Source organism: Adiantum capillus-veneris, chromosome 21, assembly GCF_014529385.1.
Source record: "Adiantum capillus-veneris isolate H3 chromosome 21, ASM1452938v2, whole genome shotgun sequence".
NCBI classification, from domain to species: Eukaryota; Viridiplantae; Streptophyta; class Polypodiopsida; order Polypodiales; family Pteridaceae; genus Adiantum; species Adiantum capillus-veneris.
Genome location: NC_140951.1, coordinates 96,486,250 through 96,513,568, shown reverse-complemented (window position 1 = coordinate 96,513,568; position 27,319 = coordinate 96,486,250).

The following is a 27,319-nucleotide window of genomic DNA, read 5'->3' as shown; positions in this document are numbered from 1 at the left end:
CACTAAGGTTAGTGGGAAAGGGAGATTAATTTTTTTGAAGATAAGTGACTATTGTGTTATGCACAGAGAGCTACCTCTTTGCTCCAACTTGTAATCATCGCTTCAGTGTGGCTACGGTAATCCAAATTCACTTTTGTTTCTTGCATTGTGTTCCTCTTACTCTGCTATTTCATTCAAGTGTAAGCATTCAAGATTCGGTGAAGGTTTCAAATGCATCCGTTTAGGCCTTAAATCGTTGTTTTGAGTGTTTATATGCGTATTTTATGTTGTTTTGACCCTAGGAGAGGCTTTAGGAATGATCGCGATCTTTGTACCTCTCCAGAATGGTGCGACACTGATATGGTATGTTCCTTATAGTCCCCTGTAGCTTCCCTTCAAGTTTCGTGCGATTTCGATATGATTTGCATGGTAAACGGGCGTGATGACTGTAGAGCTGTGTAGAAGGACATAGGCAGATTACTTGGCTTTAGTGCGTTTGATTTTCTTGTAGAGTTAGTAGTTGCATCTCTTTGAGTTCACTTCATTAGGATTGACACCCTAGTGAGTTTCCATGCCTCATCCGAGTCGTTTCCCTTGTATCGATAATTTTATGTTGATGCTTGAGAGCTATGCTATGGACGTCCGTCGCGACGACCCGCAAACAATTGCGTTGTCTATGAAGCACACTATTACTCCTCACATTTGTTTAGTGAAATTTGCAAAACGGGCTTGGGATATTGTGGGTGGTCTTTAGGCAAGTTGCAACAAGGCAAAAATTACATTGCTATGTAAAGAGTTCGAGTCAAAGACTATGCATGAGGAAGATGATATGGATACTTTCCTTGCTAGTGTCAAGGTTATCAATGAGCCGAAGTCATTTCAGATAGTTTCCTTGTGCAGATTGTTCTTGATGCCTTGCCAGATTCGTACTAGACTAATGCTAGTACTTGTGACCCAAGGATATCCTGAAGTTGTCAAATTTGATGCATTGTGCACATTGATGTTGCAAGAGTCACTTTCCAAAAAAAACCTAGACTAGACAGTGTGCAATTGAATAGGCCTTTATTGCTGCTCAAAGAAAAGGTGGTAAAAGCAATGCAGCCACTTCTTATGGATTCTTATAAATCACATGTTCCTAATGCTTTTGCTGCCTGCAATTTGTCTAGAAATTTTGGTGATAAGGACAAAAAGAAGATACATTGCCATTATTGTAAAGCTAACGATCACTTGATCAAGCAGTGTCCTAAGTTGAAGGCCAAAGAGGCTAAGAAGAAAGAAGCTGGTTTCACTACTAATGTTGGTTTCACTACAAATGCACCTATTGTTGAGTCTTCAATGAAAGGAGACTGTGATGTTGATGTTGATGCATAATGGGCTTTTAGTGCAGAGTGCACTTATAACCTTGCTGTCCATGATGCATGCATGCTAGCTGCCACATATTCACATGTGTGGTATTTTGACAGTGGTGCACATTACCTCACATCCTGATTTGTTCACCTCTCTTGAGTCTATCCCTCATGAAAATTCAGTTACTTGTGCCAACAATGTCTCTTATTCTATTTAGGGGGTTGGAAAGATTGTGCTTACTACTAAAACTGGTAGTTATTTGTTCTCTATAGTCTTTAGAGAGCTTGTTAATGCCATACCCATGTTGGCACATGTATGGCGTCTGTGGCTACATACTTAGCCTAGTTGGCTACGGTTAACAAATTATTTCTCTAAACAAATATTTATGTGTTGTTTCATGCATGTTAGCATCTTGCGAGTGCTTATGCTCTATTGAGAGCGGTTTCTAGTCCCTACAAGGTGAAGTCTCAATTCAGAATTGCTTGCAATCTTTCGATGCTTGTTTGTGCACAGATATTGCTACTCTAGTAGTGACTCTCATTACATATATGTTGAGTTGCAGATAATACTACTATACAATGATTGTGGAGCTAATTTGGATTGATATTTTTGACAATTACCCAGTAATTTTTGAGACTTGATTCAAAAGATCTCTTTCTAAGATTGTGGATAGTCTTTGAGTCTACATAGCCTTTTTTGAGGGTTGTTGTGCAAGGTTTTTTGAAACCAAGCACTGGGGGTGGAGTTCCCCAGTGTGAGGTGGATTAAGTTGTGAGAGATCCCTTTTGTGGCCTCACCATACGTTATGTGTAGATGAGTATAGATGCTTTGGTACCAAGTTGGTAGTCATCCAACGATTATTGGGGTGGTAAATCCCAATGTGTCGTGCCTGAGTGTCTAGCGGCCGGACACTAACCGGGAACTAACACTGACCATTCATTCTATGTAAAACAATAAGGACTCATAACCCTAAAGGAACCTAGCAAATAGTGCTACCTCTAAATGGGTGGTGTGAATGATAGAGTACTAAAGAAAATAACAAGGTGGTGGGTGAATAGATGTGTACACCACATTGCGAGGAGAGAGAGAGAGAGAGAGGGGGGGGGAATGAAGGGTGGTGAAATAGTGTGCATAGAGACACAAGATAATGACAAATGAGAATCTTTAAAATGCCCAATCTAAATGAAACAAGCAACCATGAATTAATTCAATAAAAAATTATGGGTATACCATAATATAAAAACATAAATGACTAGCGAAGCACTGGACCTTATGTAGGGATCAAATGGTCCACCAATCCAATTCTTCTCTAGTATGGAGAGAGAGAATTTCACTTCACAGGGAGCAAACCACCAACTTACCTCAATCAAATATAAGCAAAGGTTGCTTCACCTACCTCCATAAACTTGAGCTCAAAAAGGACCCCAAATACTAATAGGTGGTGGTAGGGTACCAACACCAATTATATCAATTTAGGAGCCAGTCCTCTTTAATGTCCAACAGGTGTCTAGAAAAGTTCAAGGCAATATCTCTAATGCATTAGCGGTGTAGGTCAACCCCGACGCACTTACCATATAGATGAGCCCCCCCCCCCCCCAAAAAGGGCAACACTCCCAATCCAAAAAATACCTAGGTAAACAACCCTTTCATCTAATGCTAAGTGATGTAGGTGATCCTAACCTTGTCACCACATTGCCATGAGAAACATAACACATGATTTCAATCACAAGATAATTCTCCATATGCACAAACAATCCTTTCCAAGCAATTAGACTATACAAGGTCTCTACCCTTACACGTCCACTATAAACTATCAAAACCATTTCATGATCCAATCCAAAATCATAAACCATAATCCAATCCCATCACATAGGTGAGCACTCCACAAAACTCAGGGTGATGCATATCCAATCTTGCAAAACCACTTTAGCACTGTTAAACATTGGAAGACTATATACAATCTTTGATGAAAATTTTTATGCAATTTTACACTATTTTGTTTATTATGGACGGGTTTATTTTTTTTCGAGCTTCATTTGGCGATCGTTTTTAAGAAATGAACATATTTTACAAGCTTCTCCATTATTGAGAAAATTTTTATAAATAGCATACCACTATCAAGGCTTCTACAATTCATGAAGGAAAAACTATAAGTCATAGTTTATAGAAACCCGTTAGAAGTATGGTTGAGAGATTCCCAACTTCTAAAATCCTTTATCAATAAAGACAAGCTAATTGCATGAGTTATTTCAAGAGATTGGTCTAGGAAGGTATTGCATGCTCTAGTTATTGTTAGAAATCAAATATCTTTATATCAAGGCATGCTAAAGAGGACCCTTGAGACAAAAAATGCAAAGTACATGCTAAATGGATCTAAGGATGAATCTGATGGTTACAGGATATAATGAATGGCATGCAGATATAAAGAAATCTAGAATCCCATAGGCACCTATACCTCTATTCCCCATTGTTCCAGCTGGATAGTCGCACTTCTAGATTCATTTTAGTGATACGTCCCAATTAGTGCTTGTAGTGCATGCACTTCAATGCACTGTCACTCACCAATTTTAGGCTCCTGATCTGATAATGTGGTTTCTACATCTCCTATCACGCAATCCGTTGTCCAAGCAAAGAATGTAGAGAATGTGGACACTCAAGAATTGCAAGAACGGCAAAGACGCTCAAAGAACATCGTCATTCATGGAATCAAGGAGGAAAGCATGGAAACACCCCAATCTCTTGCGTTTGCTATTGAAGAGTTTTTTGCTACACACTTTGGCATATCTGGAATCATGGCTTATGGTGTACATCGAGTTGGAAAACAGGAGTCCCTCACTCGCGAGAAAGACCCATTGTATGTACCATGGCTGATGATGTAAAGAGAAAGATCATCCTTGACAATCTACCTCAAAGGAATGGGTTGTAATGTATATGAGGATCACACTCTTATGCAACAAAATGTATGTCGCAAAGCATATGAGGAAAGAATGAAGAAGGTCAAGGTGGCATCTCAAGAAGAAAAGTCCCTTGAGGAGGATGCAAGTCCACCCAACAAATAGGAACACATGATCTATGAGACCAACTCATACTTGCGAATAAGCTTTTGGAATTGTAATGGCTATCCATGGAATGCGGGAATTGGCATTGAAGAGCTTACCAATTACTCCGATGTGATACTTCTTGTCGAAACATGGGAGCATGATGCGCAACGAATTCTTGGATTTGACAAATATGATGTGAATTCTTTGATGTGGACTGAAAATGCAAAGCAACATAAAGGCCAAGGAGGCGTAGCATGTATGATCAAAAAGGGTTTGAAAGATGTTTCTATTGTCAAAGAAGATAAGTATAAATTCTACTTATGGCTGAAAATCAAACCTACCCAATGGTCAAGTCATGTTTGTGGTTGGTTGCTACATTCCTCACTATGACTCCAACTTCTATGCTCGCTTGGATATGGATAGAGATCAACCCTTTAATGAACTAGAGGAAGACATTTCTCATTACAAGAACCAAGGTGAAGTCATTGTCTTTGGAGAGATGAATGCTCGCACAAATACGTTACAACACGATACACAACAAGTTGACATGCCGCATGTCTCAAGAAGAATGGATGACTCATACATGTATAGTCAAAGTTCTAATGATGAAAAATAATTGGATCACTATGGAAAGTCACTTCTACGTATGTGCAATAGTACCCGAATGCTCATTGCAAATGGTGTATCTTTATGGCAAGGTACCAATGACTTTACATGTAGAAAGCACAATGGTAATAGTGTGATCGACTATATGTTGTTTTCAGAAGCCACTCTAGAATGAATACAAAACTTTACACTTGGTGAATGGAATCTGGAATTGGATCATAGGATGCTATGTATTGACCTCAAGTGTGGTAAAAGACCCGAGCATGTAGCCTCCAATCATGATGTGAATCATTTGTACCTACGTCTAGAATTCAAACGAGCACTTATATATGCTGATATGGTGGACCAAATGTTAATCATGACAGAGCATCAAGAGAGCCCAACATTAGAATGCAAGTGGAAAGTTTTCAAAGAAGTAATTTGCTCTTGTGCGAGGGAATGCTTTTCAGTGAAACACATATCTTGCAAAAGATCTAAGAAAGGTAGCACCAAGAAGAAATGGTTCGACATGGAATGTAGTCAAGCCCGAAAACACTTGCTAAGGTTGGATGCAAGAAAAGACAAGGAAGGTTACTTGGAACATTCACACACATACAAAGCACTTGTTTAAAAAAAGAGGAGAAGGTGGGAAGTCAAAAAACAACTTCTTTTAGCGCAAGAGAAAGCAAATGCATGTGGTAAGTTTTGGCACAATCTAAAAGGCAAGCATGTTGAGAGCTTTGGTGACTTGACTCTTGAGGATATGTATACGCATTGCAAGAACCTCTATGAGCAACCCAATGTTGATAAGATGGAGTGTTGTAGCTCCCTTCCGTTTATGCCTCCCTTCTTTACCATTAAAGATGTATGTTGCGCGCTTGAGAAACTTGCTACCCGCAAGGCAGGGGACCTTCAAGGTGTCAAGGCTGAAATGATTAAATGGACAAGCAAGAAAACATGATATTGGATATGTGATATGTTAACCTTGCACTTCAGCATTGCATGCCTCATGATTGGAGTGAAAATTGGATCAAACCTTTGCACAAAGGAGGAGATGTAAACAATGTGAACAACTATCGCACTATAATGGTTGGTTCTTTCATGGAAAAAATATATGGATGTATCATGGAGATGAAGATAAGTTAATGGGCTGAAAAGAATGGCAAACATGCGCTAGGCCAAGCAGGTTTTCGAAAGCATCATAGCACTATTGATCACCTTGTCACTCTTCGAGTTCTTATGGAAATGTCTTGATTGAAAGGAAAAAAGTTGTATTGTTGCTTTGTGGATTTCAAGAAAGCTTTTGATATAGTACCGCGAGGAAATCTTTGGAGACATATGCAAAGCCTTCAAGTGCCGAAAGAATTTATGCATGCAGTCTTTCACATCTACCAAAAAGTGATATGTCGAGTACGTATGTGAGATGGAATTTCAGAATTTTTTGCAAGCACCATTGGTGTCAAACAAGGATGTCCACTTTCCCCCACCCTCTTTGGGCTACTCATTGATAAATTGGAATGCATGGCTCTTGATTTTATGCAACAAGAAGGCATAGAAGAGGTTAAGATTGGAAATGTGGTGATCATGCTTTTGCTTTATGCCGATGATGTAGTGCTCTTGGCACATACATTAGAAGGTGCACAAAATCTTATGAGTGTCTTGGAACGCTTTTGCCTACATAGCGGGCTGATTGTGAATGGATTCAAAACCAAGGTTATACTTGTAAAGACCCTCAATGATGAAAATCCATGCATTGTATACAACAATGAGAAACTTGAAGTGGTAGATAGCTTCAAGTACCTTGGCCTTGAGGTTCCATCCAATCATAGATGGAAGGATTGCACAATGAATTGCTTGGAAGTCGGAAAGAGGGCTTATTATGCATTTGAAAACATGTGCAATGATGGAGAGATCAAGTGTTGGGCTCTCAAAAAGTACCTCTTTGACACATTGGTGACACCTGTGCTTCTTTATGGAGTGGAGATGTGGGGTGGTAGCATCGGGAAGTCTACTTGGAAAGAGTTTGAGAATGTTCAAAAGCGTTTCTCAACAACATTCTCTAAGTCAAGCCACAAACACCCTACATGCTTTTACTTCTTGAGTTCAGATCGCTTCCCATTGAGGTCTTGGGCATGCAAAGGGTTGTGGAGTATATGCTTAAGACACAACGTAGCTCTTTGTATCGACTTCCTAGAATCGCATATGAAGCAAGTCAAAAGGTCCAAAAGACATGCAAGAGCAAAATACTAAGTTCGGGGTGGATGCTTGACATCAAGAAATGGTTTGGAAGATGGGATGCATGTCACTTGGTCAAGGATGCGCCGATCGACTCCCAAGTTAATGAGGCCTTCTTACAACGCCAATGTATCACGGCTTGGGAGAAATCCGGAGGTTATCGCTTCAGCCATTACACCACACACATTGCCCCAAACTACAAGTCTCTCTTCTTCTCAGAGCGCAGTAACCGAACGCATAAATTCATCCTTGAGCCCATCCCATTGAGTGTGATCTGCACCATTGCCTCCATTCGTCTTAGCTCCCATTCTCTACGCTGCGAGATAGGACGTTGGGGCACTGGCGAGGAGTCTCATCAACTTTGCACCTTATGCCCTCGTCAAGTGTGAGAGAGTGAGTACCACACACTACTTGAGTGCTCAGCTTTTGACCACATTAGGTTCTCTTTTCCCCATATATTCAGCTATGAGCTCTCCCTACATGCCTTCCTCTCCCAACCACGATGTGGACTCTCTATTGAGACGCTCATTTCAGCCATTTTTGAGCATCAAGATTCACTTATGACCTCCATTCACACCATGTGACATGTTCATTTGGTCCCATAGGTCATATTTGACCTCTGAGGATGATAATAGAACTCTCTCTCTCTCTCTCTCTCTCTCTCTCTCTCTCTCTCTCTCTCTCTCTCTCCCCATTGTGCAGAACCTCACAAAAAGCTCCTTCTTTTTAGCTCTATAGTAGCTTGAGCTATGCTTTATGGAGTTCATATTTGGGGACCCTCAGTGGACCATCATGGCATATGTGGTAGCACTCGTGGATGGAGAAGCCTTTAGTCTCTATGATCTCTCAGAAGGATGGATGGACAGGTTGTTAGTCTCTATGATCTCTCAGATGATTTGAGCTAAGGCCTCAATGCCACATGAGATTATTCAAGCCAAGCTAGCTGCCTCCCTTCCCCTGGTCTATGATCTCTCAAATGGATGGATGGAGCTAGTTGCCTCCCTTCTCCTGGTCTATAATCTCTTAAATGGATGGATGGAGAGGCCTTTAGTCTCTAGGATCTATTGGATGATTCTGTGTAAAGCCTTAGTGCCACATGAGATTATTCAATCCAAGCTAGCTACCTCCCCTCTCGTGGTCAAGGCATTTACTAGATCACATCCTTCATGCATAGTTTATGGGACCTCCGCAGAGAAAGATGTGCTCGAGTAGCCCTTGAGTCATCCCGATAGCTAGCGTTCCAGGGAGATGCATCATGCTGGTATATGACATCATGGTTTCAATCACATGGTTTCAACATGATTTGAGTCACATTTACTACTCACATCGTTCATGCATAGTTTATGGGACCTCCCCAGAGATAGATATGCTCGAGTAGCCCTTGAGTCATCCCGATAGCTAGCACTACAGGGAGATTCAACATGCTCGTATGGGTAGATGGCATCATGGTTTCAGTCACACGGTTTCAACATGGATACAGTGTCTCCATTCCAGTACCCCTTCAATGCATCCGCCTTATCTCTCACACGAATAGAGATCAATAGACTCATATGTCAGGATCTGACTCAACTTGATACCAGGAGCACATGATGGATACAACCGACACAGCAGTTAGGCACAAAGATGGATTTCTATAGAGAGCATCTTCTCCAACTAATGGATGATGGATATGTGATCAGACTGGCTTATATGGACACTCATTTATCCCATGGGATGTGATGTGTTATTGGTCAGATGTGAACATCATTGTATCAATTACAGATTGAGGCTCACAAATTTAGGAGAGTACCAACAAAGGCCATGTTTTCTAGTTGTGGCATATGGAGCTACATACAAAGTTAGATCACATTTTTTATCATCTAGTATACTATGATATTCGTACAAGGGGCTTTCATTGTCTATTCAAAGATATCAGAGATGCTCGAGTTGTTTTTGCTAGAGCTGCATAGACAAATGGAGAGTTTCTTGAGGAGATCAAGTAGTGGGAGACATTAACAGAGGGAGATCACTGAATTCTCTAGAGCAGGGGCTTGATAGTCAAATGAGCAAGCTTCACAACAGATTTTGGAGCCCACCTATACACCAAAGGTATATTACTTGGCATGAGCCATTGAGCTTGTGAGAGGTAGGTGCCCACATTTACAAGGGCGACCATGACATCTACGGAGGCTCCATCAAAGGATCAGGACTATTCTAGCACGACATGGGAGATGTCCAGTACGACTATTTACAAGGGCCGACATTGATGATGCTCTTCAACAATCGATGCAATACTTTCCCCGATGCCATGCATCCTCGAGCATTGATGATGATGATGATGATTTTAGTTTTACACTCTACTTAGTTTTCATTTTGTACCCATACATTTTTTTAGATCCACAAGATTGTATTAGTTTGGTCTCATAGGTCATTTTGGCCTTTTGAAGACGTTTAATATGATATTTCATTTCATTTCTCTTTCTCTCACTCTCAGAACGATGATAAAAAAAAAAATGGAAGGTTCTGAGGCCCTCTCTCTCTCACACACATACACACACACACACAAACTGCGCAGGTCAGTAATTGTGCAAGTTCTCTCTCTCTCTCTCTCTGTCTCTCTCTCTCTCTCTCTCTCTCCATCTCTCAACATTAGCTTCACATGGATATACACCATTACTATTTACAACTTGTTGGCACTGCCTGCTTGCAGGAAGTGATATAGGCGCGCTGCCTATGAAATTGGCTACACATTTTTTAGGCCGTTTTTTAGGCTTTTTGAGGCTATTTTTAGATTCCCTTCGACCCGTGATAAAAATAGTGGTGCTTGTTAAAATTACCGCTGGTTTTTGCGCCTGCTGAGGAAAACATCTGTCACCGTGAGGACGAGAGCATCGGGATGAGAGCATCACGAGGTCGAGAGCAGGAGCAAGCAACATACCATTTATGCGCAAGGTAGGAGGAGCACAAGGTATGCGGACCCGTAGTGTTTAGTGTGTGTGTGTGTGTGTGTGTGTGAGAGAGAGAGAGAGAGAGAGAGAGAGAGAGAGAGAGAGAGAGAGAGAGAGAGAGAGAGAGAGAGAGAGAGAGAGAGAGAGAGAGAGAGAGAGAGAGAGAGCACCGACTATACGCTTTGATATTTGCAAAGCTCGCCAATTTGCGTCCTTGAGCAAATTGTGGGCCATGAGCAACAAAGATAGCCCGCATTGACAATGCCATACTGTCATACCCTTGCACTCCTGCATACTCGTTGTTCAAAGTCTCGTAGAGCGAGAATCGGAGCAAGGGTGTCCACCCACTTTGCTAATATGTCCATCCATGGCCAAAAACCTTCCAGATAGATCACCTTTGTGTCGCAAGTCCCGACCATGCCATGATCATTGAGCAAAATGAAATTGACACCCTCAAATATGCCCATCTCATCAAGACCATCAAGAAGTCTTCTTTGTAGAGCAAACCATATGCTGATATGAACCAAACCATACGCTGATCTGAGGCAAACCATATGCTAATCTGAGGCGACCCAGATATCTTTTGTAGAGAAAATGCTAGTATAAAGAGAACCTCTGACTTAACCTCTGTAGAGGTTGAATTTGAGCATGTACCGGTGAGATGCTTCTGAGCACGTGTCTGATCTGATGCCGACCCAGTTTTTTTGACCAGGGTGCTCATTTGATATAAACCCGATCTTTCTTCTTTGGTAGTGCTTATTATCCCTAGTATCATTGTAGCCATCTGGAGCCATTGGATTAGGATAGCCACCTTTAAAGGGTTCCTTGTTGCTCGTGTTTTTGCCCGTGAGATTTTTGGAGCTCATACCAAACTAACTATCCAAGATCTTCCCACCAATATCCATGACATGCTGTATATGTATAGCGATGTCGACCAAATGAGTTTCAAAGAAATGTGCTATTGATGCCTGATCCTCCCTTGAGTTCTCCAGTCCACTGGTCATGAAGATGATTGTAATGTATCTGACCATGGTTAACTGAAAATTTCTGGTATGCTGAGTGAAGATCTTTCTAGTAGAAAAACATAGGGAATTTCCAAATTTTCCACAAAATGAGAGACCTATGTTCTATTTTGAGACACTACAACACCATCGAGGAGGAGAATGGCATTGTTGTGGGGTAGAATGTAGAGCTGGCAATGCTTGCAACTCACCCTGGCATCATTAAACGTGACTTCACAGCTCTTCTTACATCACCCCATGGTGAGTGTGGTCCCCTTTGTTTAGTAAAGTCTGCAGTAGACCTCCCTTGTAGTAGAGAGATGCATTGGGGTGGAAAGAGATCTGATGCAATAAGAGTTCTGATAATTAGCCAAAATTTCCCTTCTCTCCCTTGCGGCAATGGAGCCCTCCATTGCCCTATTGATGATTGAGTAGCCCTTCAAGATGCAATTGTAGGTCATTGCATCTTGATGTCCAATGTCAATAATCTGCAAGAAAAATATTGTGTTGAAGTCTTGTGAAGTTGTTGAATCTGCTGACAGTGGGAATGATACAGTGATCTCATAGCCATTGAGTGTATTCATTTGCAGAGACAGATCAAGTAACAATCCATGCAGTTGTGCGAGTTGGAAGATCACTCCATCTCCAGGTAAGAGGTTTGGATTCAATCGGTGCTTTTTGTTCATGTTTGAAAACATAATCATGATTTCACATATACAGAAAATTTAGTCAAGCTTCACGGAAGCAAGTATGGAATGAGAAATTTTTTTGTTTGTATTTTCGCGCCGTTATGCTGTCGAAATTTTGATTGCTTGCGAATATAATCATGCTTTTTGTTCATGTTTAGAAACATAATCATGGTTTAATGTATACACAAAAGTTAGGCAAGCTTCACGGAAGCACGTATAGAATAGGAAAGCTTAACAAAAGTTAGGCAAGCTTTCACAGAAGCAAGTATTGAATGGTTTTATTTTTATTTTTCACGTTGTTATGCTGTCAAAATTTCATTTGCTTGTCAGTATTTCTTTACACTGTCGGTCTAAGAATATATATAGTTTTATATATAATATTTATATTATATATATATAATATCTTTTTATTTATTTATTTATATGTGTGTGTTTATGTACGTAAGGAGATCTTCAACTCGGTAAAGTGTTTTTAAGTACTTGTTTATACAATATATATAGTTATTTATATGTGTGTGTTTATGTACGTATGCAGTTCTTCAACTCAGTAAAGTGTTTTTAATTACTATTTTATATGCAAGAGTCTATGCGTGTATCATTACTTTGAGGTCTTCGCCCAAACAAGTACAACCATCAATATTTTTTAGATTCCTAGTTTCAAATTGGCTTATTAGGGATTCATCCTTGTTTGCAACAACACCTACATGGACAGGAAAGTATATTCTACTAAAAGTAGGGTAAATACTAAAGACATGCTCATCTTTTTCTTGCATTATATAAAAAACTCACATAGATTTTCTTTACATTTGGCTTTCAAACAGCTTGTAGTTACATTTGACGGTTCAGCTTAGCTACAAGATATCAACAATACCCTAAATTATGACAGATCTTGAAGATGTGTTAGTAGACCAGGCCGATTAAAAGTATCACAGCTACTTCAATAATAATAAGTCAGACAGAGACATATGAATTATTCTCGCCAAGGCACTGAAAAGTGGAACACCATCATATAGTTAAAATAAGCACCATATAATTAAAATAAGTTGTTTACATGATTAGGTAGGGAATCAAACCTGCACACACACACACACAGTACAACTTGCATCACACTAGTACAATTTATCATGTGCTAGTGCATATTTATTTAACTATATTATTTAGTGCATAATTATTTAAATCTTTCCTCAATCTTCAACCACATTAGAGCCAGACATGTCGACCAGGTTGATTGTGCGTTTGCAGACAAGCAAATGGTCAATCTCAGCCTATAAAGCGGCCCTTCGAGAGCTATCTATGTACCCCCATGTCTCCCACTTGCCCAGAGCTTCTCGCATTGTCTCAAAGCCATCATTGAGTTCCTGGTCTCCGGTGTTGCGACGCGATTAAGGTGGTTGAACATACGGATCGCCTTGTTTGTGTCACGCTCTCTCTGTGTAAACGTCTTCTTTTCTTCAAGGGGTGCGTTGGGGGGGAGTTTGTGAAGCTCTTCATGGATTTTTGCAACTACCTCATTACGAGTAGTTGCATATCCTATAGGCATTGTATAAGTACAGGGAAAATGAAAAAATCTCTCTTGATTAGCACCTCCGATTCACTTGTGCAGCATATGGTACTTGCCTTGTAACATTTATATAGGCTAAAGCACCATGCTCTCAAAAAGCATTGATAGTGATGGAAGAGTGGCATGTGTTACAGGGAAAATGAAAAAATCTCTCTTGATTAGCACCTCCGATTCACTTGTGCAGCATATGGTACTTGCCTTGTAACATTTATATAGGCTAAAGCACCATGCTCTCAAAAAGCATTGATAGTGATGGAAGAGTGGCATGTGTTAGTGACATGAGGGGTCCCACGCAGCATATGCTAACTGCTAAATTGGAGCGTGCAATAATACATGCATGATTTGTCAATATGAATATTATAATCGTCTACTACTCCACCACTAACTTTTAAAGTAGGGTGTGCAATAAAATATGCATGATTTGTCGGTACTCTCACACCCCGATCCTATCTCTATTTCACAAGTATGTTTTTCTCTCTCCGTCTAATCCTTCTTCTCTCTCCTTCCCTCGGTACTTATTTAACATACCACAACGCCACCTTAGAGAGCATACATATGAGTGGAATCCATGCTTCTATAAACTCGAAAAAGCATCACCTGTAGCAAAAAAAAACGAATTGATTAACTCGCAAATAAAATTAACCCAGTTGAAACTCGTTCGTCGATGTGGAAGAGCATTTGAGATGAATGTCCTTAGCCTTCTTCAGTCACTGCAAAATCAAACAACATTGGCACAATAAATGCATTCTCATAAGCGATTAAAAATCATATGCAGTTTTAAGCAGACAAATTGATTGGTAACAGAATTTTAAACAATTTGTCAGCAATAAACATTAAATTTCAATATAATCAAATGCATAAACAGATGTAAAGGTAAAAAATTAAACAAGTCTGGGGTCGCTAATTTAACGGTCGAAAGGCACTAGAGATCGACTATTAATACCATGGGTAAGCTTCTTAATTTTCTTTGGTCAATTAAGTTGTTTAATCGCAAGAGCCAAGTATTTCATGTTCGAGGGTTGACTAGAGGCTATACCTAGAAGACCTTGTAGTTAAGCTACGATAAAAGGAAATTCTCATGAAATCATCGCTTGACTGATTACCTTTTCTTTGACCCCCCAAAGTCTTTTCACAGTGATTCAATTTTGATGTGTGTGCCTATTTTGTATGCCTTGGGTTGTTTGCTTTTCAAGGAAAAGCGCCCACACTGGGAACCTCTAGGGCTCTGGTACCATAGGCGATACATGTGAGTGAAGTACCTAATCAAGCTGAGATTTCTCTTCCAGCTTAAGATTTTACATTGTGGCACTTTGATTTTTTTTTGTTTGTTCATTTTCAGCATTTTAATTTTGTAACTTTGGGGGGTCATATAACACTGATACACCTCCCCAAGCTGATCACACTAGTAAACTCCCTTTATAATACTTAAGCTAAAGGTCAATAGGGTCAAGCCCACTAGAAAGCCCTAGTACACTTCACACAATGCAGCCTAAATCGGATTAAGAACCTAACTAACCATTGATTATTAGGAAGGCATTCCCCATGGTATTAAGAGAATATCTCTAACACCTAGTGTGCGCTCCTTGCCGCACTGTCGAAGCAAGGGACTTGCCAATACACCGTGTGCGAGCCACAAACGGCTCCAAGCACACAACAGGCCTAAACTAGCAAGCTCAAGAGAACAAAGGGTGTGTCACTCACCGCTCTACGCTCGCCTTCATGGTGGATTCCTCGCCGCGATGAAGAAGAAGCTGCAATTTAATGTTCATTGCTAACAAATTGTTTGAAATTCTTTGACCAATCAATTTGTCTACCTAAAACTGCATATGCTTTTTAAGAGAATGCAATTACTGTGCCAATGTTGTTTGATTTTGCAGTGACTAAAGAAGGCTAAGGACATTCATCTCAAATGCTCTTCCACCTCGACGAACCAGCTTCACCTCAATAGCTTCCGAGGACGGAATCTACATCAGGAAGGGGGAAATGTTAACCCTCACGGCACACGGACACCCTATCGCCTACGACGGACACTATAACCATATTATTTATTTAAGTAGAGTCAGGCACCGGGCTTGTCGGACCAATAGGAAAAGGTAGAGTGATCGCCGATGAGAGGCGCACTTTAACTTGGACATTCAAGGGATTAGTTGGTTAAGCATGGGCGCCCAAGTGTGAATGGGGTGAGCTCCTATAAAAGCCAACTAAACCTAATTTTTACTCATTCTCTCATTTGTGCAATTGAAGAGTGCTCTTGCTCCATCTCCATCTTCTTCTTCTTCACCTCCTTGTGTGTGTGTGTGTGTGTGTGTGAGAGAGAGAGGGAGAGTGTGTGTGCGATCGAGCATTATGAAGGCACGACGGCAGCGAGGCGGTTGAGCGCAGCACGACTGCAGCTTCTTCTTCATCGCGGCGAGGAATCCACCACGAAGGCGAGCGTAGAGCGGTGAGTGACACACCCTTTGTTCTCTTGAGCTTGCTAGGTTAGGCTTGTTGTGTGCTTGGAGCCGTTTGTGGCTCGCACACGGTGTATTGGCAAGTCCCTTGCTTCGACAGTGCGGCAAGGAGCGCACATTTTTGGCGCCGCTGCCGGGGATATGCCCTACACTAAGCTCGGTTAGCACTTTACACTTCCTTGTGGTGCAATTTCTATCACAGGAAAGGCAGGGAAGGAGTGTTTGGAGATTTTTGTTTTTGCATTTTTAAGCGTGTGATAGCTCGAAACGAGCGTATCGGTTAGAGGGTCGTGCCGTGCTTTACAGCCCTCCGTTTGGTCACTCTATGCCCTCGGAATCCCTAAAACTGTCAATTTCCAGTAGGGAACTAGGCCCAAACTAGAAAGTCTAAGGGTGCAAGTGGGAAGAGAAAGGAGGGGAGTGGAGGACTTGTCCCACATGCTCTCATTCTCTGTTGAGGGAGTAGGGTATATATATAAGAGTGAGTCTAGTATATATCATAAGACTGAGGAGTGAGGCCTGGGCCTGGGCTTGGGCTTGGGAAAATGATCCCGATCTATCTTTTATACAAACCAACCCGTCCGTTTTAAGAGTCACGTTTTTTATTTCCGAAAAATTTCGCCGCCCGCTCACTCGCGTTTTTAATTTCCGTTTTTTTTTTATTTTTATTTTTTGAGATGCAGAAAATACAGAAATTGAAAACGCAGAAATTGAAATTGCAGAAATGCAGAAAATTGCAGAAATTGAAAACGCAGAAATTGAAAATGCAGAAAATTGAAAAAACGCAGAAATGCAGAAAATTGCAGAAATTGAAAACGCCGAACTTGAAAATGCAAAAATTGCAGAAATTGAATAAACACAGACAATAGCAGAAATTGAAACTTGACAGCAAATGCAGAAAACGCAAAAACAGAAATCTCCAAACACTCCTTCCTTGCCTTTCCTATGATAGAAATTGCACCACAAGGAAGCGTAAAGTGCTAACCGAGCTTAGTGTAGGGCATATCCCCGGCAGCGGCGCCAAAAATGTGCGCTCCTTGCCGCACTATCGAAGCAAGGGACTTGCCAATACACCGTGTGCGAGCCACAAACGGCTCCAAGCACACAACAAGCCTAAACTAGCAAGCTCAAGAGAACAAAGGGTGTGTCACTCACCGCTCTACGCTCGCCTTCGTGGTGGATTCCTCGCCGCGATGAAGAAGAAGCTGCAGTCGTGCCGCGCTCAACCGCCTCGCCGCCGTCGTGCCTTCGTAATGCTCGATCGCACACACACTCTCCCTCTCTCTCTCTCTCTCTCTCACACACACACACAAGGAGGTGAAGAAGAAGAAGATGGAGATGGAGCAAGAGCACTCTTCAATTGCACAAATGAGAGAATGAGTAAAAATTAGGTTTAGTTGGCTTTTATAGGAGCTCACCCCATTCACACTTGGGCGCCCATGCTTAACCAACTAATCCCTTGAATGTCCAAGTTAAAGTGCGCCTCTCATCGGCGATCACTCTACCTTTCCCTATTGGTTCGACAAGCCCGGTGCCTGACTCTACTTAAATAAATAATATGGTTATAGTGTCCGTCATAGGCGATAGGGTGTCCGTGTGCCGTGAGGGTTAACACCTAGCTTGGTCAAACTAGCTTAGTCGGACTTGCTTGATGTTTAAACCTAGACAAGTGATTATGACAAAAAATCACATTGAATTTAATGTTTGATACTAAGCAAATGTGCTGAATGTTATGCTACCACTCACACTCAAAGCAGAAAAACATGGATGCAAAAATGATAAGGGGCAATGCTAATGGACAAGAAACACCTGTTTGTGTCGATGGTCGTGCTTGATTTGAAGAGTGAGTCGAGATAAAGATTCCATGAAGGTCCAAATCCTAACAACAGCAACACGCTCCTGTACACACTAGGAAACACAAGGAATACCTCTAGGAGGCACATCAGTGGTGGGAAAAAGGAACTCTGCTAATCACTCAACTCTAAAATAGAACCACTCCTATCGTACTAATTCTACCTACCCTTCATCACTCGAGTGATGAGGATTAAAGGTGTTTTATGGCATACGTTTCTACTTTAGTGTACCGGATGTGAATGTGTAGGTTTCGGTCAATGTTTTGACTTTTATTGTGCATACTCGTTTGCTAATTGCTCTTGCTCTTTATTTATTTTTGTTTTTTGTGAGTATAAGGCTTTATATATACATTTCCTAAGATTGGGAGATTGAGAGGTCAGGGAGGAAGGTTGAGAGGGAAGCAAGTGAATGATGGATGTCAGCAAACACTCCCCCCTTCCTTGGGTAGATCATACCGTTTGAAATGAGCTTGTCACCCTTTGAAACCAATTGTTCGAGTTGGTAATAGGTGGAGATTTTTTCCAGTAGTTTTCTATTACCTTAGGTGCCTTGTCGAGTTGCAAGGGTGGTAAGGTACTCTCCCAGGATCGAACTTGAAGTGGTTCATCAGGTGATTCTTGAACACTAGGAGGTGTGGATTCCTTTGTAGCTTTATGGAGGTCCACTATTGTAGGTCGACGATGTGGAGAAGCTTTTACCTCTATGGATGCATTATATGAGGAGCTAGAAGCTTCATGGGACTCCCCCCTTCGTGAGCTAGGTGGAAGAAATCGTTCTTTCTTTGGTACCCAAACTAGCTTTGGAGCGGGTGTGTAGCATTCTGTGATTTTTTTTCTTTCCACGATCGTCGATTCGTTTTGGAGCTACGGGATGGATTGCCCATGGATTGTTGAAGCCTAGAAACAAGGTAGTTAACAAGCATAGGGACATCATTAGTAGCCTGCTCATTAGCAAAATCAAAGATATCAACATTAATTTTACTCTCTTTACTATTGTCAGCCATTCTGCCAACTTTAGGTGTAAACATTTTTAGGTGTACTTTGGTACTTCAAGCCCTAGTTGCTACTCCTCTTTACCCCTTTAGAAAATCACTCAAGCTCCTATACCCGTGGCTTGAATATCATTAAATGCAAGGAATAGAAGAGAGGGTCTTTCAGCACCAAAATAGTATCGGCTCCTGTCAAGCTTCTAATAGCTCAATAGTGGTTAAGCCGTAAGCAAGCCTCGTAGGACTCCACTATTAAGACCATAGCTCTTGACGGTGATGCCCCGTTATCTGCACGAAGGCAGGCGTGCTGTAAGACTAAAAAATCCCTATTCTACTTACTCAATTGCAATTAATAATACCAACCATTTATAGTTACCTTGAGGACCTCCCTTCTTGATTAAGAAAAGAGAAACCTTGTGCTATGATACCAATGTAACATTTAATGGCCTAGTAACTTGTGTGTAGCAGAAAATAGCATACACATAGTGAGCATTTCATTAGAATAGATTCCTAATAAGCATAGCAAGAGTGCTTGGATGGAGAGAGCAACAAAAGGCATAACACCTAGTTAGATAGGCATGAACAATACTTCATAAGAGAGAGAATTTAAGCTATTGACAATAGTTGAGGACCGGATTTGCATGGAGCCGGTCCCCCCTCCAAAAGGCTTTGTACTATAGGTTTCCCCCATCAAGGGAGACATTTTAAAATACAATTCTTTGTGTTTCTTCAAGGACTAAGGAAACACTTAAAAAACACAACATGAATTCCCTCACGGTCTCAGACCCAAGACCTCACACACCTTCAATGACGTGAGTGCTAGCGGGGTATGAGAGTAGATTGAGAGAAAGAAGGAGCAGTCTTACAAGAAAGAAGTATATCTCCTTACATAATCACTCATAAAAGCTTAGCATAGCTTAGTAATTAGCATGGTAGAGAAGATGAACATGCATTGAAGCTTGGCTCTTGGTTGGATTTGGATCACAAAGCCAAGAGTTTTTGGTGTAGGCATCCCTTTTCACAAGCTTGGAGTAGATGATGAGATTTCCATTAAAGCTTGAGAAGGAGAGAGAGAGTCTTCTTGCTTCACCCATGAGATTGTGTGTGTGTGATAATTCCTTGCCAAAAACAGCCCCCTCTCTCTCTTGGTTGACCCCTCTTCCAATTTGCTCTTGCTGGCACCCCATTGGACCCTGCAAAGCTTAGCCAATCATAATTGAGAAGCATAAGTGATAGCCTTGTGACATGTGTCCCCCTTTCCCTTTTTGTGAGAGCTTTAGGTAATTAAATAATTCAACTAAACTCTCATTGGACCCCTTTGTCTTCTGGCCAATAGTAATGAGGCAAGCCATTGGCTGTTGAATGCTCATTGGACCCCTTGGGAGACTGTCCAATAGTCTTCTAGAGAGATTAATTCTTATTGGTTCTTTTTTCAAGTGTTTTTAAATGAATTTAACTAGATTTACTCTAAACTAATTCTCATTGGTCCACCTCTATGGCCATCCAATAGGATTAGAGTGTGGACAATTGGGCTAGGGAGTGGACACGTGTCCACTATGCCCTTTGTGTAAAGGGGCTTGCATGAGTGTGTGTGTGTGTGTGTGTTTCTCTCTCATGCCCTACTAAAGGGGCTCGCCCCCTCCTATGTGGGGATCTAAGAAGACTTTTGTACACTTACAAAGCATCCAATATCCCTAAGGTTTTGACAATTGGACTTTACATTGAAAATTGGAACCTTTGCATTTTGGAAGTCTTAATGGGCTAAACCTTAGGGTCTTTGAAGCCCATTGTTGCACATTGCTCTTTTGCAAATGGCCCCCCCTTTGGATCCCTATTTTCCCTCCTTTGAATCCCTACTATGGCCAATCTGCTAGCCTTACCAATAATCTAGCTTTTTCTCCCCTGGTACTTCCCCATATTAAATGATCAACATGAAAAATCATTTAGGACAATTAGATATTAGTTATTATGACACTTTTGACCCACTTTTTGAAATTTTTTGGCAACCTTGCTTTGGGAAGTTTTGTTCACAAACAATGGTCTTTGCTACATGCTGGTATAGTTTCTATCCCAAAATTCAAATGAGATACAAGGATCACAATCCATGTTTGACATCATTTTGGCATGAAACTTGATCAGCTGGTTGCGTATCCCTTGTAGAGGCTAATGCCAACCTTTTTTTGATTTTGGGTCACAAAATCCCAAGATGTGCCCAATTTTGTGTATGAAATCTCTGTCTTTGCTTTTGCTGCCCTATCAGCCAAGTTTGATGTGGTTTTTGAACTTTTCTTCTAGACAAACTTTATCAGAGCATTGTTCCACTAATGCACAATGTCACTGATCAATTTTCTACAAAATTTCCTCCGAGGTACATGGATCACACCTCCATAAATTTTGCTTAAAATTTCTAGGTTGCTTCAAATGAGCTTAATAAAGCCCTTGATTACCAAAATTTTGAGTTTGGATCAATTTTCAAGTCTCTGGATTAAATTTTTAGTTTATTAGAGTTATGGTTATTTTTGCCAAATATGGTTTTCATTAGTTTTTTCCTTGATTTTTCAACCCAAATAAGATAGCGTTGGTTTCTACTTACTCTACTCCTATGTGCTAGAAAGAAACTAGGAACAAAAATGAACAAGACAACAAAAATAAAAGTTGAAACTGAAAATGGTATAGCACTTTGAAAGTCACAAGAAACTTAAAGAATGAAATGCCTTTGGTTATCTCCCTCATAAATCTCTTTACCTCTCGAGAATAGATCTAGCAAGTCCTCGGCTTCTAAGACTCTATCGAGCACTAAACACCTTGTCTAATTGCTTTAAGGTGTAAACAGAATGGAAAGACAAATCTTTGGAAAAAATGCTCTAAATATGCACTAGGTCACTCACCATCTAAGGATTATTCGCCGGCAATGGTGCCAATGTTAGCAAGTCACTGCGATGGAAGTATGCAGCATAGCTATATGACACTAACGTAATATGTCAATACTCAGGGAAGTAATCCAAATGGGGTACGAAGACTCTTTGAGGTTATCAATCCTCAAGAAGTGAAGGTAACAAGCAAACGTATCAACTCAACAAACAAATCATCACTCAACAATCGGAAACACATATTCTTTCTCAACACTCTAGGTCATCACATGATTTTGTCAACTAAACAAACTGGGATTGTCATGAAACTTTAAGGGAAGCTTCACTAGGCCTAAGAGACAAGTCTACAAAGTCTAGTTGCATTTTGACAAGGTACATGGATCATGATCCATCATGACCCAAGTCATAAAACGTGTAATAGAACTATTCAGAAAGGTCACCCTATGCTCTAGGAACACTCTCATATGGTCAAAATGTTAGAAAACAATGATTTAGGCATTGAAATATGAAGATTAAGCTCGCAGACACGTAGTCGCAACCCACAACAAAACTGACAATGCTCACACTTGAATAAAAAAGCATGGAAAGGGGATCACACTGCAAGGTTCATAATTGAAAATGGATTACCCAACATATGTTGATTATAACTTGGACTTGAGAAGCCGCTTGAGCGTGCGTACAAAAGAGCTCTTTTCTCTCCAAAAGATAAGCCTCCCTTCACATTAAAGTTATTGGCTTTTCTACCTAGGGCTTTCTAAATGGCCAATGGTCGGTTCGCATGGGTCTTTACAGATATCATGACATAATTACAACTCAAGGAATTGACTTGCTACTCTGGAATCAGGATTTACACAAATTACGGTTACACTAGCTTGGAAAAATAATAGAGTACAAATGTGGTGTCTAGCTAGGTGGGCATTTGTATACTGAATCCACCAACATTGACCTAGCCCTAAGCCTCTGGATCTTAGCTTTAGACCTCATGACAGAGATCTTATATCCTAGCTTATAGGCGTAGGTCCCTTGGCCTGACTTGCTCTTAGATTTTAGACCTTAGGATAGAGCTCTTAGCTTCTACCTCTTAGTCATAGTTAGGTCCCTTGTCTTGACATTACTCCCCCCTTGTGGAGTTCTTGTCCTCAAAAGCAAAAGTAGGGAACTTCTCCTTAAGAACACTATAATTTTTCCCAAGTGGCACCTTCTTCAGCTTTGTGCTTCCACTTAACTAAAGCTTGATGGCAAACATGATGTCTTAAGTGGTTTACATGAAATACCAGATCAACTCATGAATGAGATGAAAGTTTCAATTTACACACTAAAGTGCCTACCCTTTTGAGGTTGCTAAAGGCTCCACAAAATCTAGGGAATAGTTTTGGCATAAGACTCAACTTTAGAGTTTTTGACGTTCTAAGAAACTTAGAAAGACAAAGTCACCTTCCTTGAAAGTCACTAATGTCTTCTCACATCAGCATATTGAATATATCAATGTCAAACATATTTATGAGTAGGATTTAGCATGTCAATATGGGTAGCTAAAACAAAATCCTTCACATGGTGAAGTTTCTAAGTTTCCAACCCGACTGTAATCGATGATAGTTTGAAAACCATACATAAGCAATCACATGCTTAACATTGTCATAAGTGAATTCCAACATTGGTAGATAATATGCCCAATCATATTACTTTTGTTAACATGCTTGTAGCATATTCTCTAGCAATGGATTAACACATTTAGTGTGTCCATTTTCCTTAGTATGATCCATGTAATTGATGTTGAGTTTATTAGGGAAAATGTATCCGAACTTGCATTTTTCCATGAGTGGAATGGTTATGCTCATAGTATACATGAAATTTTAGAAAGTAGATGTGTAAATAATTCTTGTAAAAAGAAATAAAAACTTCCCACCTTGAACTGTAGCTATTTACATATAAGAAGTACCATTTAGCCTTGCTAAAACATTTAAACCATTGTAGAATGTGAGCATAAACCACATCTAATTATAAATAATGAAAAATTTTCATTGACATTACATAGCCTTGCTATGGATAGAACATATGCAAAATTGTAGCCTAAAAAGTTAAAACAACTATCCGTCAATGTTTTTTAATGGTACTTGTTACAATAAGAAGTCTTACGCCACTGAAATTTTTCTCGGTATGGCACAAGATTGAAACAGATTTGACCAGCACATAGGGACTCTGTTGTGACCCATAATTAAGAAAAAGGTATAGTGTTAGTCTCGAAGATTCATATCTCCACATGTGAAATATGTCTCATATAATGATGTCAAGAAATATGACATTTGTTAAGTACGAGAGAAGTACTTATGTGTCGAGATAACACTCAACGACAAGAATGAAAGGGACCCTCATAAACTTTATCCCTACCTTGTAGGCTGATTTTGATTTTAAGAGTGGTAACCATGAAAAGAGTAGAAAAGACCTAGAGTGGATCCTCGTTTTCATCATATAAAAAATAACTAGGATAAGGAAAAATAACTAGAGGATGTGCGAGCAGTAAACTAGCCTCTAACCCTTCTCATAAATACTACCATATAGCTACGCATGACTATGGCACTTGCATCAAGGAAAAGTTGTGCAACATCGATGCACAACCTAAAAGAAACCTTTGGTTTTATCTTGTCCAAGAATCCTTGGTTTTACCTTGAATACCCAAAATCCTTTGTTGGATTCCAAAGAGATACTTCTAGAACTACTACGTAGGTGGGTACCATCATAGGTTACCTTGCTACAAATCTTGTCCAAGAATCCTTGGTTTTATAGGCTACCTTGCTACTAATAGCGTTTGTAAGAAGACTGGGAGAATGATCTTATCTTCTACGCCTTGGCAGTTGAAAGTTTCTCTCCTTGAAAGTACAAATGTGAAGGGTCATATATAAGTGACTATCAACACGTATGGAGTGATGTTTCAATAGTTAGATCATCCCCTTAAAAATGCCACTTCTATAAACGCAATCCGTTTCTATAAAGTAATCAAGAGATCCTCTCAAGATGGAATCTTATTCACAACTAGATCTTTAAACAATTATATCTCTCCATTGAGAGAAATATTGGCAAAATTCGAAAGAAAGTAGTCATACTAGGTATTCTTTGTTTTTTTTTGTTCAAAATATGCTTTGCATAGATTTAAGAGATATGTTTGATCAGCACGACTCAATCATGAATTCGTGGGTACAAGTCCATAGAATTGCAATGGAAACAAGATATTTTCTATCTTGAATCTCTCTTAGAAGGTTCATGTTATACATGAACTTGTTGCTTAATAGCTAAGTCATGTCTATCAGCTACAGAAGGAAAGTAGCATCTGTAGTGCATGCACCTTGTGTATAGGGCCTACCAATTCAATCATATCTAGCAAGAATAAAGCAATATACCAACCTCATGTGTTGTTAAGTAGATAGTGAAAACTATGGATAATTCTTGCATCGTCTTCAATAAGAGTGTCATTAGGAAAAATTGCTTGAGGCAAGCAAGATCTTACTTATTTTGAAGTAATCCTGAGACTCTCATGCATGCGAGTATCATAACTTTTTTTTTGGTTTGATCAGGAAAATAAAAAACCATTAGGTGGAAACGGTGTCCTTGACAAAGTTTCCTACAGTGTAGTGGAAATGTAAAAACTGTTTAAGTGGACACGCCTTGCATATGGCTTAGCAAAAATAAATGGATAAGATCTTGGCTACAATTTGACCTAGCCATATAGAATATGTGAAGTTGTATTTCCATGATGCCGATACCCCAATTTTTGGTGCCTTGTTGTGAATTCCAACTCATCAAACAATGCTTTGGTATGGAGGAATTTGGCATGGGAAAGAACCCTTGCTCCCTTTTTTGTCCATTTGGTGTTGGTTGCTGCAAAATCCAGAATCTTGAAATGAGATTGAGGCTTAAAATCACTATTAAAAGAGGTTTGTAGATATGGTATCTAAAGTTAAATCTGGCTCATAGCCATAGATTCTTATATAATGAGAATGTGTCCTAAGTAACTTACGAGCTCGTGCATGGTAGGTACTTGCATAGTGATAAACTAGGAAGCCTTGCTTCAAATGGTGACATCTCAATAATAAAACTACATCAACTTGCTATGCTCAATGGTTTTTTTTGTCAGTGGACATTCACATGCCATGTATTAGAGAAACTAAGACCAACCTATGAGATCTGCATTGCAAACAACATATTGTACATCCAAAATAGAAAAGAAAATGATACCTCTGAGCCATCAATGGTACCCCATAATTCTTAGTTGCAAAAACAAGAGCTGCATAATCAAGTTACAATGAGCATAATTGTTGTTGCTTAGTTTGTTGCTAGTGCTTGAGAAGAGAGGGAGGAGGGGGGGGGGGGGGGGGGGGGGGAGGGGGGAGGGGGGGGGGGGGGGGGGGTGGGCATCTCGTCGGTACAATCCTCTTCAAGATCTTTTGGACTCCTTGGAACCTCAAGCGTGGTCCCCAAATGATGGTGAGCTACCCAAAAATCGAATGCATACATAGAAGGATGATAGCCATTTTTATTCTTTAAATTTAAGAATGTATCTATAGGTAGTAGTCACTAGCGTATGCTAGTGAATAATGACATCAAGTAGCCAGCCTACATCCTCTCACATAAAAGAAATCAAATTAAAAATAAAAAGATTAATTTAGATTTCAACAAATTATTAAAAAACAAATAGCTTTAGGGTTAACATAATACTCATAATTCTCCTACATAAAGCTATGCACTATCACTTTCATTTTCCAATCTAGTGCTAATTTTTTGTACTCTGCTACCATGTCATGCACTATAGTTTTCCACTCCTTTAAGAAAGCTTTTCTCTTTACTAACAACAGGAAGATTATCTTTGGGGTTAGGTATCTACAAGAACATGTTGTGCCTCCAACATTGAGTGCTTTACATACCATTTTCATGGTTGGAAATGAAGAATTGACAGTGACACTAGAGAAGACTAGCAATCATTTAGGAGAGGAGTTTTATGTTGTGGAAAAATTTGTTTCTACAAAGTTCATGGTGGTAGTCAAAGATGACATTGTCTCAAACTCCAATGGAACAACTTCTCTTCTTTTGGATGCTCTCTACATAGACCTTACTAGCCCAATGAAGGAAAAATCTTATGGGAAATAAGCATTGGAAAACTCTACCAAGGAAAGGGGAAAAAATAGTGTTTTGTATTTTTTAGCATAGCTATGAATCCAAACACATTAATGAAGCTTGTTTTAAAGATAGTGGAAAACAAACAAGTGCAAGAATTTCAAAAACATAAAATGGTGTTTGAGTTTTCACCAACCCTAAGGAAGGTTCATATATGACCCACACTATTGGACAAAACCGCAAACTTCAAGCATTGCATATCTTGGATTGTGCCACAAAAATCACTATGTAGATTTCCTTAGATGTCTCAATGGGTTATGTCCAAAATTAGCTACTTTTGGCAAGTTGAATGCCACACACTACAATGGTAGCATTCTTAAATTACCGTCTATGGATGAATTATGTGATGGAATTGGGGGCAAGTTTATTTTTCACTATTGTGGACAACCACCCATTCGCTTATGTATATGAAATTGCTTTGTATATTGTGTCATGCCAAGGGATGAAAGCATCAGTAGATTGATGGGGCATCAAGAAAGCTCTCGACACGACATGAGGGGTGGTACATCAAAAAAACTCCTTGATGAAATCAAAGAAACGGTTGCATGTGTCCTCAATGTAGACAAGTACATGGGTGCATGAAAGGTACAAATGCATGTGGCAAAGGAAATTGTAATGAAAAC